Source organism: Mesoplodon mirus, assembly GCF_964341445.2.
Source record: "Mesoplodon mirus genome assembly, chromosome: 16".
NCBI classification, from domain to species: Eukaryota; Metazoa; Chordata; class Mammalia; order Artiodactyla; family Ziphiidae; genus Mesoplodon; species Mesoplodon mirus.
The window spans coordinates 73,643,660-73,660,169 of record NC_138992.1 but is presented as its reverse complement, the minus strand read 5'-3'; positions in this window follow the sequence as shown (position 1 = coordinate 73,660,169).

The following is a 16,510-nucleotide window of genomic DNA, read 5'->3' as shown; positions in this document are numbered from 1 at the left end:
GCTGTGAGCTTATCATACTGCAATCTTCCCTAGGAAAAAGCAATTTGAAGGTTGTGGCTGAAGGCACTTTGTGATGGCAGGAAATCAAATAGAATCCTGACTTTTATTTAAGATTGTCAACTTGATGAATAGAATAGACTGAAGTTGACTTAAAACAGACAGGACCTGATAAAAATGATCTATTTCTAACAGGTGGAAGGCATGTGGAATGATGGTTAAATAAAGCCTATTTGGTGCCTCTGTTATAGAAATTACGCATTTAGCTTCTTTTGAACATTGAGAATGAAAACAAGCTGAGACCTAGCATCTTCCAAACCAAATTCTTTTAAAATAATGTCCATATTGATAAATTTTGAAATCATATACATAATTCCTCCTTTTTTCTTTGGTAGAAATATTAATTCTTTGACAATTATCTTTCCTTTGTTATTCAAAAAGAATTTGCCTTTTTGGAATCAGTTTTCTTTCTTAATTTGTTGTGAAATCCTAACCTTGTATGGTTAACCTGTACTTTGTGATTTTTCATTAATGCAGTGGTATGCAGGTTCTAAGAATCACTTACTGAATATGGCTGATTCATCACATGTTTGTGGACTGCCCTTTCTGTGCCCTGTAGTAGGGGAGAAAGACCTCAGACCATCCCACGGATATGCTATTAGAATTTTGAGACTCTATTGCAAGTGTTTTGATAGAACAGTCTATGGATCCTGATCTGGTTGAGGGTAAGTAAAGTCTGAACTGAAATCCGAAAGACAAACAAAATCTATGTACCAACACTATTTTTATCCAATGTTTTTTCCCCTTGGTAATTCGTTCTTGAGTGTATGTGCTGTGTTCAGGAGACCTTCCTCTGCTAGGGAACTGGCCTGAGCCCCGAAGAGTGAAGGGAGAACCAATAATATCACAGGGAGGCTTAAACATAGTTCCCTAAAGGATTCCAGAAAGACAGCATCCTGAGAAAGGCCCAGAAGAATCTGAGAAGGAAAATCACATGGCAGGTTCTGAGCAGGAATATACATAGCTCGTTTCTGTAGCTTTTGGATCCAAGAAAACAAAAATCAAGTGATTAATCTTATATACGAGTAATTTTATTTAATTTCCATTTTATGTCATTCAATCATTTAGCAACTTGTAGGGTCTCCAAGTGACAACAGTTTGAGAGTTTTACTTGAGGAAGAGCAGGGCCAGCCCTGTACCTGGAACAGTGTCACCGTCCAGCCCTGGAAAATGTGCTTCCCGAGGGTGGGGCTGTTGTCTCTTTCATTCAGGGCTCTCAAGCAGGCCAGGCACGTAGTGGGTCTGCAATGAACACCTGATGAAGGCAGGGAAGGAAGGAGGGGAGGGAGGGAGAAAGAGCTGTCAGATCAAAAGTGAAAGTGCACCCGTAGGGCTGTGCATGCCTTAGGAAGGATGTTTTCAGCTCTGTTTTCCGTTCTTTCTCCCACCCAGTCGCAGCTTCTACAGAAAAGCTCAGAGGTGCATTCTAGAGAACTCCTAAATGTATTAGTTTCCTACCTGAAAAAATTGTCTGTTTTAAAATAATGTAGTGCTTCATCTTGACAAAATTCCCTTACAAAATTACTCCTATTCCCCCTCTACTTGCTAGTCATAGGCTCAGAATTCTCCCCAAATGATTTACAACTTTCTAAAATATCTTCCAACAAAAAAATAATATTACACATGTAGTCAACCATCACTAGAAAATGAATCTTTGAATTGATTAGATAATCGGTACATAGGTTCTATGGACATCCTTGTGTTTGTACAGAGGGAGACTTCATGCTCAGGAGAAGTACGTGGCTGGTGAGAGGTGTGATTTGTGGGGTGCCCGAAAGCCCCCTTTTATATTCATTTCCATTTTTATGGGTAAGATTTATTATTGGGGGAAAGATAGCATAGCTTTCAGGTTCTTGTTAAATACAGATTCCCCAGGGTTGAGAGTGGGGGCCATGACAAGCACTTAGCAGCCTCTATACTTTAGTATGAATTAGGATCCTGTCTGAGCTGAAAGCAACTTGGAGACCGTTTACCACCCACTCTTCACGTCATAGATGAGGAACCCACAACCCAGAGGCTGTAAGTAATGGTGCTGATGATGCTGGCGAAGACCTGAAGGGGACAGCAAACACCTACGTTTTGTTGCCCCTGCACCTATTTCACCCATATTCATCAGGTGAATTACAGGATGCCTGCTTTCACAGTTCCCTGGGCAAGTTCTTATTTACAACTGACTTTCTAGGGGTCTCTACAGACCATAAGCATGCTTCTCTCTGTTCCTAAGTTCACCAGTGAATAGGGAGGAAATGCTTCAATGTGAAGAAATTATTATACCCCTAAGGATGAACCATTTTCCCTTCTCTCTGGTGAAAACAGCCCGGGAGAAAGCCCTTGGGACTGATGTGGAAGCCCAGGCACCAGGAAGCCAGTATGTTCTTTCTTTTATTGGTTGTACTTGCTAAATTCCTGTCTCTAATGAGCTGATAGACCTTGAATGAACACAAAGTTCATTTATTTCCTAGGTTTACATATTTATAGAAAAACAAACCCCTCCAAACCCTAAAAGAATAAAGTCATGCAGCTGCTTCAAATCTTTTAATTATGACAGAAACAACTTTTTAGTTTTAAATCAATAAAACTAAGTTAAATGGAAAACTGACAGCGCATGCCTGACAAACACATTTTCTTAAACAGATGAAATGCTTTGGGTCTCAGACACTGCTTTACTAGTGTTTTCAATTCATAGACTTTGCAAAGACCCTGACCCAAGTAATTTTTTTCAGAAGCATCAGATTTATAGCGAGTTTAAATTAAAACTAGTGGCTTTTAAAAAGGCAAAAATTATTATTTAGGGATTACACACAAGAGTTTGAGTTCCTTATTGGAGGACACAGAAAAATGTTGAATCAGATAAATATGTTTATTTCAACAATGTAATTCTAGTTGCATCCCAAGTTAGCTTACATAAACGGTCTTCAGTAGGAAATACCAAAGTTTGGTGAGATTAAATTGATATAAAGTTTATCGCACTCAAACTTTGTTTTAGTTGTTGATAGATTTGAAATTAGGCAAAACGAAAATGAAAGTTTATTTTCTCATGACTCCAGAAAGATTTGTTTGGTGTTTCATGTAGGTCTTATTAGGTGCATTTAATTATTTTAAGTCCCCAAGTTTATAATTAAAAATATTTCCCTGAAGTTGTTCCACATTAACTTGAAGAAATCATCTAGATTTCAGGGTAGATAATTTCTTTAAAGTAAAAAAAAAAAAAAACACAACTGTCCAGAAGTTTCCAGGATGCAGTGCTCTGAGTATCCTAGCTGAATACAGATTCTCCAATATTCGCTCTTCCTTTTATACTCCTGGGCTCATTTATACCCTGGGAGCTAAAACAACTGCTTTTGGAGAGAAAAATCAGACCATCCTGTATAAACTATTTGAAAACATTTCTTTCCAAATAAAAAGGTAAAGAAAATTGCTCTTTTTTTTTTTTTATCCTGGCTTCTGAAATACTGAAAAAAAAATCAGAGAAAATATTTGACCTCCAAATTCCCATATTTCTACATTTTAATACATTTTCTACTTAAAGAGTGGATTGCCACTCCATATCAATTTATTCTCCATATATAGTGAGGCTTCTGCTTATTCCAGAGAGCAGCCTATGTTTTGGCTGCCCCCGGTTGAATTGTTCTTCCTAATTTTGCAGGAACAGAAGACTGAACACCAAGGGGCATTTAAAGAATCTCAAAAACCCTTTTTTTAACATTTGAATTCGTGGCATCTTGATATGCACCATAAAGCATATTTAATAGTAGTTAAAATGACATATTACTCAATTTATTCAAAGTTTACATATTCATTCAAATGACCACAATGAAAGAGTGCATGCCTGGAAGCCCAGGAGCAGTTGTGATCACACAAGGAGTGTTTGTTTATGTGAACTCTGTACCTACAGACAGGACAGATTATAAATGAGCTCACTGGTGATTTACTGAGCTCACAGATTTGTTACTCATTGGTTCAATACTCATTCGTGACACCTTTAATGTGTCCATTACCCACTGGGAACATCTTGATGAATTAACACAAACAGGCTCTCAAGGGACAGCCTGGGGGCGCTTCGGTGTGTGCGCTGATGGGGGATCCCTGGGAAATTGAGCGTCTTCACCTGACTTGGAGATCAGGTGCAGGACATACTCTTGAATACTGCACAGGGTATTATTCTACAGGTGTGGGACTACAGAAAAAATCAAGAATTTTACTTTCGTAAGACCCACAGCCAAACCTGGCAGCAGTCCTATCAGAGGTCCCAAACGACGTTCCTTTGGGGAATATGGAACAGATTCTCACAGGAGGCACACAGGAAGGGCAGGGCACTGGCCCTGGTGCATCTCGAGTGCAGACGGACATTGGCTGTGCCCAGGAGTCAGTTCAGAATCTCTTCGTGGATGACAGGAGAGTAACGCCCTAGTCCCGTGGATTCTATTGAAAGGAAGCCTCCACCATCTGCCTCCAAAGAGCTTGATGGGAACAAACAGTTAGTGAATAAAAACATAGAACGCCTGTCCCCGGGCCACTGCTCTTCTGCTTGGGCACGAATAACCGGAGACTGTTGACATTCAGAGACGGGTCTACACAGAACCATTCCTTGGTTTCCGTTTGGTAAATGATTCTCGTTCCCAGTACAGGTTCAGACACTTAGTGGGTGATTAAGAAGTGCTAGCTGAAAGAATAAGTACCAGATTCCTGTAATACCAGACACTTCGCTGAGTGATAGAGACTAAGAAAAAAATAAACTCCTTCCCCTGTTCATTAAAATATCAATGGGATCAGAATTATGAACTTCTAGAAATTGAGATAACTTTCTCTTAAAAAAACCCCAAAACCAAAAAACTATTTATTCCCTTCCTGGCATAGAAGGAAAGTCCCTTCCTTTCCCTCTAAAGTGGCTGCCAACATACAGAAGTCTCCTGAGCATCAACCAGCACGAACGTCAGTCTCCCTCCCTGGTTTTCCTCCTCTTCCTACCTCCTCAACCCCAAGTCAAATAATTGTTGAGGAAAGAGCTCAGGATGGCATTGCAAGAGCCCTACTGGGTGCAGCATAAAGGAGAATAAAGCCTCGGTTTGCTTTTACTGTGCACCCTGCATCCCACAAAATAGAGCCTTCGCTACTTCTTCCCAAGCTAGGGAATTGACTTCCATATGCATTTCCATGGGTAAAATTCTGAAACATGCTTATGTCTAATTGTAATTCTAACCACTACACTTCTATGTGATCTAGATGAAAAGGAAAAAAATAAACTTTTTGTATTTTGAAATTTTTCCATCATATACAAAAATAAAGACAGTGGTGCAATGAGCCGGCTGGGCCAGCACTCAGTTTCCACAGCTGTCAACATATGTCTTCTTTGCCATCTATACTTCTGCCTACAACCCCTTGACAAGGATTATTTTCAAGTAAAACCCGTATATCGTGTTTCATTTGTACATATTTTAGTATGTATTCCTAAAAGATGAGGATTCTTTAAAAAAAACTAGGATACCATTATTACATCTAAAACATTGATAATAATTTATTAATATCAAACATCTACTTAGTATTTACAGTTCTCCACTAGACTTGAAATTAGTTTTTATAGATATGTGTGAAAAGGATTGAAATGAGATCCATACATTGACATTGGTGATATATATCTTAATTTCTTTCAATAATCTGTATGTTCCCCTTTCATCTCTGTTTACTTGCAATTTTTAAAAATGGAAATAATGAGGTTATTTGTCTTGTAGAGTTTCTCCATGTCTGTATGTTTGTGGATTACATATGCATGGTAGTATTTCACATATTTTTTGGCTTCTTGTATTTTCCGTATATTGGTAGTTATATCTAGAAGCTTGATCAGCCTCAGATTTGATTTTTTTTCAGAAGACTTCCTCTTAGATGGTGGTGTCTACCCTCATCAGGAGGTATGTAAGGTCTGGGTTGTCTCTCTTCTTGTCAGGCTACCAGCCATTGATGAGTACTGCCTGGCCTTATTACTTTCTTAGAAATTGCAAAATGGTAAAATTCTAATTTTCATGCACTCTTCATTTATTAGCTACAAATCTTCTATAAAGAGAAATTTCCCCTTGTTGATTCTTTGGTTACAATCCCTGAAGTATGGATTGTGTAGAAAAGGCAGGATGATTTTTTTTTTCCTTATTAACCAGTTTTCAAAATAATGAGTGGTTCCTTTTGATCTTTCAAAGATAACCACTGCATTTTTTCAAGTGTAATTATGAACTTATGGGTTTAATTAACTTATATTTAATAAGTTTTAATCCATTGCAGTTATTATTCTCCTTGATACTCAAGTCAACTTACTTATGGCCAGTGAGCGCTTTTGATCCTCAGAATCTATAGCTTTCTTGTTTTCTGTTTTTACCAGATAGTAAATATTTTGGGCTTAACAGGCCATAAAGTCTCTGTTGCAATTACCATGGACAGTATGTAAATGAGCATGTTCTTTATTTATAAAAACCAGGCCCAAGGGCCATTGCTTGTGGCCCCCAGTCCTAAAGTATATAAACCTATGTTCTAAAAGAAAAATACAGAGCAAAACATATCATTCAGTCCATTTAATCCTCACTCTACCTCTTCCCCCTACCAAAACAGATTCTGTTTAACAGAAAAGGAAAAGAAGGCAAGCTCGGCAAAACAGAGGCAGACTAAACGGTGGGTGCAGTGGCATTGATTTGATGAAATAGCAACGCTAATTTCTTTTGATTAAAAACATATAGATATAGGTGTAAAAGTATCATATATACTTATAATAAATATATATAATATATATTTTTACACACACACACACCCCTCTATATATGTGTACATACATGGAGCTGTATCTCCATGTACACACATGTGCGTGTATATATGCATGTAAGTGACTTGGCTTGATTGGCAGAATGCCAACAAGTTTTATAACCACAGGGCAATATCCAAACTGGTCATGTTAAAAGCCCTCCTCAGAGCCTTCTTGGGGGTTCCCAGGTGTCCCTATTGGTACCAGGAACTCAGGGTTGGCTCAGTTCTCAGTTTACCTGACACAGGCTTTCCTGTTGTGTGGCTTCCTCCACACAAACTATCCAGCAACCAGCCATACAGACCCTGTCTGATGCATTCATCCACCTCGTGATGAGATGCTCACTTCCTCCGGAGGCAGCCCGTTCCTCGAATGATTCTTTACATGATTTTCTTTGTATTAAGCCCACGTCTGTATTTCCTCCCATCACTTCTGTAAGAAAGTCATTCCCAACTGCCTAACTTGGTCAAGCTCCTCTGTTACCTGCTTTCCTACAATCTGCACCTCTTCTGTGTAGAATTTGTCATCTCCATTTGTGGGCTGTTTGGTTAGTTACGACTCCTGTATTAGACTATAAGCTTCAAGAGGGCAGGGGTTACATGTGTTTATTCACTTTGTCTACCAAATATCTAGCACATAGCAGAATCTCAAGAAATATTTGTCAAATGAATGAATTGGTTCTTAGCTTTCCCTCTGTAGTTACAGAGAATAAGGACAACCCTTTAAAATACCATTCTCCCCTTAGATCTTCTTTTTTCCTAGGGTAAACATCTAAGCCTCCTCGATACTTCCTCCCATTGCATAGGTTTTGATTTGTTTGTTAGTGTGGTTGTTTTCCTTTGACCGGATTCTGGTGGGGCCCTCAGAACTGACCAGTAGTCTTGAAGCACCCTGACCAGGTTAGCGTTTGAATAGGACTGTCACCTTCTTGTTGTAGGACTGAAACCACCATCGACGTTTGGTAACAACATTGCATAATGTTGATTCACATGATGCATTAAAAATACTTTGTCTCCTTACTTTCATATTTCCAAGTGTTTACTGAATCTGCTGTCAGCTGACACTATCAGAATGTTGGAGTTATTCAAGTTCACTCTATTCCCTGTTTTCTCACACATGATATTGGTTCAAATAAATATCCTACTTCCCATAGTTTTTTAATGTTGAAAGCCTATGTGTGTGATCCTGGAGCAGCACAACTGAACGTAAACACGTTACTATTCTTCATCAAACAATCTTAAAACAAAGAGGGCACTTTCTTCCCAAACGACTGAGGTCTCCGCCCACCCATCCTAATCACAACACAGCACTCCAGCTGGCTGGAAGACGATCTTTGCATAGTATATTCTCTTAGGAGCTCATTTGCAATATATTTCGGTTGCTAAATGTTTACCGACCTGTTGTTTCTGATCCGTTCCCTGTTCTGGACAATGTTCCAGAGGACAGCAGCCATTTACCAGTTTCCATGCCCTTGATAAATGCCACTTGCCACTCCAGCAAAGCTACCTCTTCTGCGGGATTTGCAGAGGTAATTGAATGTCTGGATCAGGCATCTGCTCTTGTGAACCCTTCCTTGGAATACATTCAGCGACCGTGTAACCTCATCTCTCTCACAAACAACACAGGCCTGGAACACTGTGATCTCTCTTATTAATTAAAGGCACAGGGAGCTTGGGATCTGCCTCTCTGAGAGATTCCAGACCAGCAAGGGCTCTGGAGAAGAGCTGGCCCCAAAATAAATGCTTGACAACCCTTTTCCTTCTAAGGGGAGATCCATCTGATTTCCTTTCATGTAAGGTGGACAGAACACACTGAGTTATAGATTTCCTCTCTGCTCTTATCATAATATTTCATGGACATCACAGCTGTGGGTATAAACATGCATGATAGGCAATCCTAAGTGATGCAGGATATTTTCGTTTAATGTTGGAACACAGAGACAAGGTTAGTGCCATAGTCTCTTTTTTCTACCATCTTTCTGGTCACCCCAGATGCTTATGATTACTTTTTCTATTTTTGGCTGGATTGGGTCTTCATTGTGGTGTGTGGGCTTCTCACTGCGGTGGCTTCTCTTGTTGCAGAGCACAGGCTTTAGGCATGCGGGCTTCAGTAGTTGTGGCACGTAGGCTCAGTAGTTGTGGCTTGCGGGCTTTAGAGCTCAGGCTCAGTAGTTGTGGCACACGGGATTAGTTGCTCCGCGGCATGTGGGATCTTCCTGGACCAGGGCTCAAACCTGTGTCCCTTGCATTAGCAGGCGGATTCTTAACCACTGTGCCACCAGGGAAGGAAGCCCTGATTACTTACTTTTTAATCTAGTGCATGGAACAACTTGACATGACTCCTTTAACCAATACAGATGGAGCACCCTCTGTGTGTCAGGCACTGACGTGAGTCCTGAGGAGACGTGTACCCTTTGAGTCGGGAAAACTGACATCAAGCAAAAACAAAACAAAACAAAAAAAATCACGTGACGACATGTCAAGGGGGTGAAGATTATAGCAAAGGGAGAGGCCAGAGAGGGACGGCTCATCAGGCAAGCACTCTGAGGAATGTCACTGCTGCAGGGATCTGAATCCAGGGAGCCCAGATGTGGCCCTGCTGGGGCAGATGCTTTGGGCTGGTCCCCACCTCCCTCCTCCGCCTCCAGCTGTGTGGACATGCGCCCTGGAACCTGATGGTCTTCTCTCAAGCTCCGGAAGCATCTCTTTGCTGTTCCTCCTGAGGTCTCCCACCAGGGCTGTGGGAACTCAACCCCAGTAGGGAGTGTTGTGGGTTGGTCATTCTCTTGAAGCAGAGGAGGTACAAGGTGGGGTAAATGCCTTTCTTCCCCTGAAGAGACAGTTGTGAGGGGCATTTCTGAGGCTCCCAGGCTGGACTGGGCCCTCTTTGCAGGATGCACTTGCTCCCGCACTCTCCGTGGGCTTTTCTCCTCGCGCCCCTTCCTTGGCTCCGGGGTCCCTGATCCCTTCTAAAGAAACTACTTGCATCCAAGTCCTTATCTTAACTTCTGGGTTCAGACGAAGCCAGACCAAGCTACATGCTAATTATTTTCTTGTTGTTGTTGTTTTTCTCTTCGAAAGGAAATCCATTTTTAATGTGTATGAGTCCTAAATTATGCTTCCCTTAGTAGACTATCCTCTACAGATGGTTTCCTCAGTCATCCCGTTTTCCTCTCCGTTACTTCATAACAATCCTTCCCCATTTTCTTCTCCTCCTCCCCTCCCCCTCCCCTCCTCCTTCAACAATTAGACGTCAAAGGATCGAGACTCTTACTACTAGAACCCGAGGCATCTTCTTCAGACTTTAAAAACTAGGGTAATGATTTATTTGAGTATTGAACACTATTGTACCACGTAATGTAATGCCCTTCTGTAATGCCTAAATATAACAGTGAAACACGGTCATTTATATAAAGAAGCAGAGACAGCCTGCCCAGATATAGACCATAGTACCATTAATTAATATTGTTGAATACTAAGTGCACAAAGCAGCTGCTATTTTATAGGCCAGCAAAGAGCAAATGCCGGTTTTATGGAAGGCGGGGCAGCATCGCCCCGGGCTGGACGGGCACATGAGCGTGCAATCACAGGCTCGATTTGCAGCCTCTGCAGAAACGGGACACCGCTCAGCTGTTCTGGGAAACGAGTCTATCTTCCCGAGCTAATCAAATATCTCGCCGAGCGTCACAGAGGGACTCGCTTCGTGAGAAGTGAAAAGTCCTCCACGTTTCCGTGAGTGCTAATGATCAAGAGGAACATTTCAAAATCCATATAAAGAAGAGCATAGGCGAAGATTTTACAGAGATGGTGTGACCCTCCTGGGTCCATAATAGCTCCTGGAATAGGAAAACATAGACTGAAGCTCTGCAGGACGGAGCACTTTTCCTAAAGGGTGATTTCAACCAGCAGAAAAGTGTGTGGATAGTAATACAGCATTCTTCAACATGCAGCCACTAAATCTTCAAATAACTCCAAAGAAGAAGTAATTTGTGATTTTTGTTGTGTACTTTTTGTTTAAAGTCTCCTCCCGTGATGAAGGCATATCCTTGCTCTTGTAGGTTCATGAAGAGAATCATACGTTGCCGTGGAAACGAGGATGAGGGGTGTTGAAAGTGGAACTTGGGAAGTAGGGGAGGTGCCATGCAGCAGCCGATGGGACCACAGAGTGTCCCCCAGTTCAGGGGAGCAGGGGGGCCTGACCGCACCCCAAGGTGTCCAGGCAGAGTCAACTCCTGTCTTTTTTTAAAAAATGGGACCGAGATCCTCCACACTGGAGTGTGTGATGGAGACCTAACGGCTGCAGGGGCTGCTCTGCCCTGGACACGTGGCCCCTCTGAAGCAGGTATGAGGTGTGGCTGGCAGGAGGGACTTCATGGAAGTGCCAGGGAGGAGGGATGGAAGAGGAAGAACAGACAGTTTTCTGTTGTGGTTGTGGGAGGTGGGTTTTCTGGTTGTGGGAGGCTCTGGAGCCTGCCCTGAGGATCCACCCACATTCAAGGCTGAGGTGGGACCTTTGTGGTCTGTGCCAGGCCAGCCTTGACTCTGTTCCTTGCTATCTGTTTGAGGAGCCCCTTTCAGCAACCATGGGACTTGGGGATTCTGCAGTAGCAGAAACAAATACCTGGTGGCTCGTTGCATCTTGTGAAATTATAGCATCGTCATGGTGCCCACAGCACTTTGGGAGTTAGAAGTGAATGTTCACCACCCAGTCCCAAATGAATGATCTGAGCAAAGACTAAAAAAGAGAAAACCCTGTCCTTACTCCTGTCACCTGCACTTTTCACTTGGAGATACCTGTCCTGGCAGGTGCCCTGCTCTTTACTTTTCCTCGGTGAGGTCCTGGCTCCTAAGGCTGTTCAGTACGACATCTTGGCCTTAAATAGTTTCCCAAGTTTGGTACCGAGGTCTCAGAAAGTGCAAATTGGTGAGATACACATATTCTGGCTTCTCTTATCTATATCATTCCTCACTGGGGGCTACAACGGACCCCAGGACAGCTCCTCAGGGGAAATCTCTTATGTGAACAGCGCATTTAACATTCCCATATAGGTCATTACAGAGTACTGAGTAGCGTTCCCTGTGCTCCACAGTAGGTCCTTATTTGTTCCCTATTTTATATATAGTCGTGTGTGTATGTCAATCCCAGTCTCCCAGTTTATCCCTCCATCTACTCCCCCACCTTCCCCCTTGGTAACCATAAGTGTGTTTTCTACATCTGTGACTCAATTTCTGTTTTGTAAATAGGTTCATTTGTGCCATTTTTTAGATTCCACATATAAGTGATATCATATGATATTTGTAGAAATGGGTTTTCTTGTCTTGCACCTTGGCTATTCCCTTGCTAGACGGACTTACCAGGAAGCACCAGACAATTTAGCTTGACCAGAGACAGCATGCTTAACTTCTCTTATTTTTTATTTTTATTCTTTGTGCTTTTATTTTTCTTTTTTGTTCCCTCTCAGGGGGAATTATATAGTTTAAAAAAGGAGTAGTAACTTCTTTACATAAATATATGATTGGAATAAAAATTAGAACAAGTATTAAGTATTAGTGAAAAGGATACCAGATTAAAACTAGATATTATCTTTTCTGAATCATGTTTAGTAGTAGGGCTTAATTATTTTAATGAATGCCAACTTATATGAGTCTCAGATAACTCTTCCACAGAAATCTTAACTAAAACACTAATCTCCCTCTGCTAGCAGGATATGGAACCTGTGGTGAATGTTCAAGAGGGAATAACCCTATGAGTGCTGTGAAGTGTAAAGCTAATCCCATAAAATGAGAGTAAAGACACAGGGAGAAAGACAGTAAATGCGACAGAGTGTCAGTTAAAATATAGAATCAAAACAAATGAAACCTTGTTTTTGTGTTGAAGTTCCCAGAAGTTGCATGGAGATGGGAGAAAGCCTGTCCAATGCATTCAGAGATTTGAAATTTCAGTGAAAGTTGAGCTGCCTTGTGTGGATTTTTGCATTACTTAAAATGTTACATTTATGTTTGAGCTCTATTGTTTTTATCAAAGATACTTTTTATTAGCCACGTGGTTAGGTTAGGGTTTGGTTCCTTGGGATGATAGCAAAGGTTACCGACCAAACAAACAAACCCTGGTGACCTAAAGTTCATTGGGAAAAGCTAAATTTTAAGTACAGAAGAGATTGGTATTAAATCAAACTTCACTCAAGAAAACTGAGTTTTAAATAGAGGAGAGATTATCTCTAAACAATAAAAACCCTGGAGCCAGTGACAAATAATTAAGGTAGGAATTTTAGAGTGTGAAGTAGAAACCAAGCACTATGGTTCCTGCTTCTGTAGACTAGGCTCCATGGTAGGCAGTTTCATAGATTAACTAATACAGCCTAGGTGCTGCCAACGTTACAGATGAGGAACATGAAGCTCTGAGGGGGACTTATCTTGAACTTCATGCCTAATAAATACTGTAGCTGGATTTAAACCAAGATCCATTTGACACCAAAGTCCAGTACACTAGGTGAAAATGAGGGGAGACTGGCGGCCAGTAAGGGTAGGGGAACTGTCAGGATTGCCGACAGTTGTCTTTCTGTGTGCTTTGCTTTCTAACTCTTCAACTCAAGTCTATGCTCCAGGAGATTTGCTGGATCTTTTTTACATGATGACAGGTCTCCATTGGAAGAGCCCTACGTCTCCAGACTCTCAGACAAAGCTGCAAAAGTCGATGAGACATGGTGACTCCCATCCACTCTGTCAATGATGTCTGGTTCCAAAGGCATCCAGGTAGCATTTGAGCTCCACACAGGTAATTTGCATGGGGTCACCTTTGCTTCAGTGCTGGTTGGTGAATTTCCTTTTCATGGCTGGCAGCTATGAGGACTAACTGGTACCTACCGGTGATTACGAACCATCCTTTCTTATTCTCGTGGAGTGACATTGGAAAAACCAAATACACTTCTCTCCTCTGTGGTATTTGATACAGACTGCTGACCTTTTCGTAGTGCTTCAGTGAGTTTCCTTGGGCATTAGTTTTGTTTGACTGCTAAGTTTCTGTCTTGGTTCCATGGTTTATGAATTTCTGTGGGTTCTGCTCCTGCAGTCACACGGAGCCTGACTAATGACCAGTCCTTTCACGTTGTCTCTGTTCCTTCACAGAGGATTTGGCTCCAGAGCTGACCATCCTGAACTCTTTTAAAACCGTGTCTGAGAAAAAGAGAACATTAAACACGGCAAGTTAGCATGTAGTCATTGTGGACCTAGTTGCTTTCGTAGGCAGAGAGCACTTATAGGCTAGAGTTTTCCTCATTGCACATCACAGTCAGATTTATTCAGTTTTAAATGATTATGAGCCAAAGTTGAAAGTGCTGGTAATCCCCCCTTCCCTAACCACCACCCACCCATCTGCAGCTTTTCCTATTTGTTCCATAAATTTATAAGTGATTGAAAATAAAGGCCACTCTTCATTCTTCCCCTCTGAAACAAGGTTCCTCGACAAATGAGCTTACAGATCATCAGAAAAAGAATGTAGACTAGTTTTATAGGGGGAAAAACCAAAACCATGATTTTGGGCTACTTCTCCATACAAATTATTAGGGGATAATTTTACTCTTCCTAATCTGGTTGCAGCCACTCCATCCCTACTGCACTGTCTGGACCTCCTTCCCTTCACTTTTTACCCTCCCTCTGAGCTATTTAATTACTGGGTTCTTTACCTAGTCCCAAGATAGGGAAGAATATCAACTATTGCATTACTTAGTGTTACTTCAGAGTGATGGTGGTCTCATGGCTCTTAAAGATAAGAAGAATTTGTTATTTATTTTCTTTTTAAAATATTTTAAAACAGTGTATTAAAATCACTAGTGTTAATCTTTCATCTATGTTAAATGGAAATATTAATGTGTTATATAAGTGCACTTATAAGTTACAAATTTTATAACAGTTTTATATGTAGAAATTCCCCACCTGTGTTTATTTGGTATTCCTATTTAAAGAATTTCTTTTTAAAAATTGCTAAACCACAGGATGCAGAGGCAATACTGTACAGAGAGCCACTGAGTAATTATCAAGGAATAATAGCTCCTTTTACATGAACTGTCTTTCTGGACTTGAGAAAAGAATGGGACTTCACTGAGAGGCCAATTTAAAAAATACCTTAACTAACAAATGCTATTCATATAGCCTTAGCTGTTTGTGTAGGTTATAACCAGAATTAAAGGAAATTTCATGAATAAAATTGCATCTTCTCATTAAGACTTCAAATTATGTTGGACAATTACCTCTAATTTTTTTAAAATATGAGTGAAGTTTTGCATAAATTCTGCATGCAGTACCACTAGCTTACTTTAGTTCCTTGTTATAAGCAAGGATATTTGAAAATTGTAGCTGAATGCTATCAAAATGACAAATTTTCCTCCAATGTGAATTGAGATTAATTCTCTAATTCTTTGAAATTTTTATACGACACAGTGTGTTCTTAACTAAGGTAAAGTTAAGACTCTTTAGAGCTAATAGGGAAATTAGAGTTTAGTCCTGTCTTCTCCTTTTGAAGAACATGCATCTGAGGTTGGTGGCACATCTGGGGTATCCTGGGTAGACCAGTAGACTCAAATCCCAGGAAGCAGGAGCAAGTTCCACACTCTGCCCTTTGCGTGTGTCCTCCATGGATGCTGAAGAGAGTTCCTTCTGCACATTTCCTTTGTTTTCAATTTCATTGCCTCTGCCCACACTGAAGTTCTCATCATCTATTGTTGGATGTAGTTTAGTCCTTTATATTATGTGGCACCATGTCAAGAGCACAGTAAAGATTGTACTGATTTGTTACCAAAAATAATAAGTTTATCTTTATTCTGTCTAAAAAGACAACTAAACTATCACTAAATGCCAGGACTCTTTTTAAAGAAAACCACTTTGTGATGTGATGGAATAGCTACTCAGCAAATGCTTTTTGAGTTAATGAATGAATCTAACATTCTTTAAAAATTTCCTTTTTGAAAGAGTATGAAGTGGTTTGCCTATATATTTCTAGTTAAACTCATTCTCCATGGTATATCCAGCTATCCTTTCAAAATGTGTTTCTGGTTATACCATTGCTCTCTGTATAAACCTTCCTCTGTTCCAATGAGTAGAGTCTGAATACTTCAGGACGGCATAAGCAACATCTTATACAGCGGCATAAGACAGTGGTAGACCGCACACTCTGGGTGAATACCTAGAAAATCAAGGCTGGATCAACATGAAGTTGGGACAATTATTGAAGTGTAGTTAGATTTCACTTACTTCTTTAGTAGTTTTTTAAATAAAAAGCTATATAATAGTGACTCTAGTACTCTTTTCCAGCGCATTTACAATGTGATCTCAGACCAAAGTCCAGTTTGTATTGGAATTTGTTTTAAAAGACACAATACATGTTGCTTGCAAACTTGTATGAACTATTGTTTTATTTCTTGAGAGTGTCTGAATCTTTAGCTGAACAAATGTCAATTCTCTCTAAAGCTGGAAAAACAAAACAAAACAACAACAACAATAAGAGTTAAAACAGAGGGATGAACTTGAAGTTATATCTAGATCTGGGAGAGGTTAGTATATATGAAAAATATTCTCACAAAGAAGTATTTTTAAAAATTTAAAATCTGGTCATATTGGTATCTTTTTCAGTGATAATTAGTTTTCTTGACAGTATAAGATTTGATTGGCTTTTTACTGA